General features: G+C 45.7%; 1 pseudogene; it reads left to right on the forward strand.

Annotated features, from left to right (window-relative positions):
* Positions 1 to 3,945: 3,945 nt before the first annotated feature.
* Positions 3,946 to 5,328, forward strand: LOC104663237 (annotated as a pseudogene).
* Positions 5,329 to 5,554: the final 226 nt, after the last annotated feature.

Consider the following 5,554-nt stretch of genomic DNA (forward strand, 5'->3'; position numbering starts at 1 on the left):
CTGCTCTCCGAATGCTTAGAGAGACTGATTTGTGTAATGATTAAAACTCTGGTCTCCTGAAAAAAAAGAAAGACTAATTTGATAAATGAGTATCAACTTCTTATTCTCTTAAATTGTCTTTTTGAAGAGCAGAAGTTCTTCATTTTTATATAGTCCAATTTATCCATTTTTTTCTTTTATGGATCATTCTTTTGGTGCTGCATCTAACAAATCTTTGCCTAACCTAAGGTCACAAAGATTTTTTTTTCCTATGTTTTCTTCCAAAAGTTTTATAGTTTTAGGTTTTACATTTAGGTCTAAGATTCATCTTGGAGTGAATGTTTCCATCTGGTGTGCAGGCACTATTTTCCATGAACCATTTCATGCCATTCTCACATCATTTCATCCAAGATATCAGGTATTATTTTTGCTCCTATTTTACAGATGAGGAAACTGAGGCTTTGTGAGATGAAGTTGCAGGGTTTAACCAACTCCTTCTTTCTCCAGAGCTATATGCTTAAGGACAAAACTATATTCGCTTTTATTTAGTTCATGTTATTGTCCCTAAAATCAACTTGATTGATGAAGTTGAGTCCACAGATTGATTGATTGATTGATCAGGTCATTTCCTTCCTTAAATTACACATCACTCCTATTCAAATACTTAGGCAGTGACCGCCCATTTGGAGAACTTGTCTGGAAACCAGGGTTCCTGGATTCTAACCTGGGCTCAGATCAGTATCGCCGCTGGGAAAAAATGCAAATTATTTCCAAAATCATCTCTAAGGGTCCCTCAGTCTCAGCATCCTAAGATCTCGGGGGTTTTCCTGGGAATTTATAGTCAGTCATTGATGCAGTTGACATTTTTAGCCACAAGGAGGCACCAGGAGCACAGGATGGAGAAGGCGAAGCAAAGCGCCCTGAAGGAGGATCTGGAACCTAGGAATGGGAGGTGAAGGCGGAAGGGTGAAGGAGGGCTGGAGATTGAAGGGAAACGGGCTAACTGTGGCCAGGTTGTGTCCAGGCGCCCAGTTCAGCCTCAGGCTTGCTATCTGCCAGCAAGCCCTGGGCCCGTCACCTGTAACTACCTTCACCTCCAGCCTCACCTGAGAACCACAGGAACACCGTCTTTATCAAAGAGCCCGCTGGTCACCTGAAAGCTGCCGGTACCCTGTGGATTGGGAAAGGGTGAACTAGGACAGGCTTGGGAGTGAGGCACCGGAGTCTGGGATCCGCGCTGCCATTTACCCGCCATGTTATCTCTGGCAAGTGCCCTGAGGTCCCTGAGTCTCTTTCTCATCTGCAAAATGGGGAGATGGAAATAGATGATTCCTCGGGTGTCTTTCAGCTGGGATACTTTTTTTTTTTTTTTTCTTGAGACAGAGTCTCACTCTGTTGTCCAGGCTGGAGTGCAGTGGCACGATCTCAGCTCACTGCAACCTCTGCCTCCTAGCTTCAAGCAATTCTCCTGCCTCAGCCTCCTGAGTAGCTGGGACTACAGGCGCCCACCACCACGCCCGGCTAATTTTTGTATTTTCAGTAGAGACGGGGTTTCACCATGTTGGCAAACTCCTTGACCTCAGGTGATCCGCTTGCCTCACCTCTCAAAGCACTGGGATTACAGGCATGAGCCACCATGTCCGGCCTCCGCTGGGATTCTATTCAAACGACCTGAAAACTAGAGAAAGGAACGCATCCTCCTCTCTGTGTACTGGGCAGACCATCTCAACATTAAGAGTCTTAATTTCCACCACAGCTAGAAAAAGGGAGTAATAGCTCTGCCTTCTGCACAGGACTGCCCTAGGCCCAGATAAGCTAATGTGTGGGAAATTGCTGTAGGCAGGTTAGGAATTCTCCTTTTCATTATTATTTATGTTCTTGGCTTGTAAAATGCAGGCACATTCTCAGTGTTCAGGATAGTACCTGGTGCTCAATAAATATTTGCTGAATACATGAATGAATGAACAAATCCAGTCCAAACTCACTCCTAATAGATGAGGTCCTTCTATAATGATTCAGAGAGGGCCATCCAGACTTTGCTTGAAGACTTCCCTTGGTGGAGAGCTCACTACCTCTCAAGGAGTTTATTGTCAGCCATCTTGGATCTGTAACACTTCACCTCCTTGGTCTTGGTTCTGCCACCCAGAGCCTTTGCCTATCCTGAACATGGAGCCTTTCCGCACACCTCAGAAACTTCCTGTGGGTTCTGCCAACCATGGGTCCACCTAACTCTGACGGAAGGAAGTAGAAAAATATTACGGTGGCTGGAAAGGGCACAAGGTCATATGAAGAGCTTTTCCTCAACTTTCTCAAAAGGAAGTTGTCTCGGTGGTAGGGGATGGAACCTGAAGAGCAAGCAGAATGAAGATGCGGGAGAGGATTGCATAAATATATGTCCCTCTGTGGGACCTAAGCTATAAGGAGGTGGATCTTGGCCTCAGTCCCAGCCGAACATGGTGGTCCCATCCTCCTTGCCTGGGACTGGCTTAGGAATGAGCATGTGATTCAGTTATGTCCAGTGAGATGTGAAGGGAAGTCTGCTGAGGGGCTTCTCTTAAGCAGCACAAGCTGGAAGAGACAGCCCCTTTTCTGCCTCTGGTTGATGAATCTGAATGTGTTGCAACTGCTTAAGTCATGTTGCTGCCACCACGACCGATACATGGAGCGGGACATAACTAAGAGAATCACAGAGAAGTGGAGCAGGAGCTTTGATCAAACTGTGCCTGAAGGTGTTCTATGCCTGATTTCCTGTAAGTGAGATCATAAACCTTATTGTGTAATCCCAGTGAATTGGCCATTGGCAAGTACCACCACCACGAGCATCCTAACAGATACGCAGATTTTAAAAATGGACTGTATTAATGTGGGCTCTTTAGTGACAAGTGCAAAAGCCCAATTCTGACTCACTTCAGCAAAACAAACAAACAAACAGAACAGAATTTGTTGGCTCAAATAACTGAAAAGTACAGAGTTGGTTACATCCAGGGATTCAGAAAATCAGGACTCATCTTTCTGTCTCTGCTCCACCAGCTCCATTCTTAGGCTGTCACTCCCAGATCATTAAAAAGGCCACTGGACCCACAGTCTCACAGCTTTGCAGCCCCAGAAGAAGAGGACTGTTCTTTCCCAATAGTTTCAAAACAAGTCCTGGCACTTAGGCTGCTTCATGTCACATGTCCTCCCATGAGCTAAGCATCAAAGCCAGAGGAGGAAAAGCATCAACTGGCCAAGAACAAGTGATGCCCCACTGTTAGATGTGTCTAGGGTGAGGCGTGACCAGATCAGTTCAATTCAACATGTATGTGTTGAGTGCCTTCTAGGTGACAAGCACTATCCCAGGTACTGCTGCCCAAAGAAGGGGAAATGAATTCTGTATCTATTCCACCAACCATAAGACAAGTCAGAAAGACAGGAGCTCTGAGAAAGTGACAACTGACATCCAACTGAGTTATAACCAACACACACCACGTTCCCTAATGAATCGCTGGTGCTGGAGCCACGTCAGTTGCTGGCAATTGTGAAATGGGCCACATCTACTTTCTTAGCCTCTGTAGAAACCCACTGACATTGACCCAGTTGTCTGTGGGCCTGTGTTCTTCAGGATATGTTCATTTAATTTTTTTTTTTAGATGGAATTTCACTCTTGTTGCCCAGGCTGGAGTGCAGTGGTGTGATCTCAGCTCACTGCAACCTCTGCCTTCCAGGGTCAAGCAATTCTCCAGCCTTAGCCTCCTGAGTAGCTGCAATTACAGGCACTCGCCACCACGCCCAGCTAATTTTTTGTATTTTTAGTAGAGACGGGGTTTCACCATGTTGGCCAGGCTAGTCTCAAATTCCTGACCTCAGGTGATCCACCCACCTCAGCCTCCCAAAGTGCTGGGATCACAGGCGTGAGATACCACGCCAGGCCTGTTCATTGAATCTTTAGGGGAGGAAGGTGAACTTCTTTCCATGCCTAAGGTAGCCATGGGTTATGGTCCCAAGAAGCATCTGAAGTGGTAGTAGCTCAAAGCAATGGATGCTGGGGACACTGACTGGTGTGTTTGCTCCTCATCCATCCACCAGTCCCCACAAGCTGAGAGTGTGTCTACCCCTCATCATTTTTCCTAAGAAACAGAATTAAGTATGCCCTGACCGGAGACGAACTAAAGATTTGGATGCTGCGGCTCATTAAGATTGACGACAAGGTCCAAACTGATAGAACCTACAGTGCCGGATTCACAGATGTCATCATCGACAAGACCAGAGAGAATTTCCGTCTGATCTGTAACATCAGGATCACTTTGCCATCCACCGTATTACAGCTGAGGAGGCCAAGTGCAAATTGTGCAAAGTGAGAAAAATCTTGTGGGTACAAAAGGAATCCCTCATCTGGTGACCGATGATGCTGGCACCATCCACTACCCTGGTCCCCTCATCAAGGTGAATGACACCATTCAAGTTGATTTGGAGACTGGCAAGAGTACTGATGTCATCAAGTTCGACACTGGTAACCTGTGGATGGTGACTGGAGGTGAGAACCCGGGAAGAATTGGTGTGATCACCAATAGAAAGAGGCACCCTGCATCTTTTGATGTGGTTCATGTGAAAGATGCCAACAGCAACAGCTTTGCCACCTAGCTTTCCAGCATTTTTGTTATTGGCAAGGGCAACAAAGCATGGATTTCTCTTTCCCGAGGAAAGGGTATCCACCTCACCACTGCTGAAGAGGCAGACAAGAGACTGGCAGCCTACAAAAAGCAGTGGGTGAAATGGTGTCTAGGTGATATGTTAATAAGATCTTTGTACCCAATTTAAAATAATGCAGCCTAAAAAAATTGGGGTGTATTTGACCAACTGGATCAACTAATATAATGTTTTTAACTTGCAATTTGAAATAACAAGTAGAGCTTATATTAGCCAAGAATTCGTTATTTATTGAAAATAACAAGTAAAGCTTACATTAGCCAAGAATTTGTTTGGTTACAAGTTATTAAAACGCAACTCAAAGTCAAGACTAAGAGGAGGCCAGTGAGGAGCTCAGGGTGAGAAATGTAGGAAGGTACTCACTGTCAGGCTTGTAAAGATGCCTCCTTCAATTGTGCTCCTCAAGTGCCTCATTTGACTTGCTCTGTTCCCACTTCTGATCCAACTCAAACTAGCTTAAGCCAAAAAGGAAAAATTACAGGCTCAATAGCCGAACTAGAAAAGGCACAGTGATGAAGCTGGCCCAGAGTACACATGGACCCAGGGTTCAAATGCACCCATATTTATTTACTCTTCTCTCCCGCTGCCTCCTCCTGTCTCCCTCCTCATTCTCTCCTCTGCTTTTCTCTGGCAGTTTGCTTCAGTCTCTCCTACCACCATTAGTCTTTCTCCTTACAATTAGTTCATAGTCATATACAGCACCAGGCTAAGCTCTTTGTCTTGCAAGCAGAATAGGGGGAGGCAGAGGACTAGGAGAAAGACTTCCCATTGGCTATCTTGGGCCAGTGTGCATGCCTGGACCAATCACTGTGGTGATAATATATTTGCCCAGTGTTGGACAGAACTCACCCCCATGGTCTAGGGGCTGGCGGCTGAGACCAGAAGACAG

The sequence above is a fragment of the Rhinopithecus roxellana genome, chromosome 12 (assembly GCF_007565055.1).
Source record: "Rhinopithecus roxellana isolate Shanxi Qingling chromosome 12, ASM756505v1, whole genome shotgun sequence".
In the NCBI taxonomy this organism is placed as follows: domain Eukaryota; kingdom Metazoa; phylum Chordata; class Mammalia; order Primates; family Cercopithecidae; genus Rhinopithecus; species Rhinopithecus roxellana.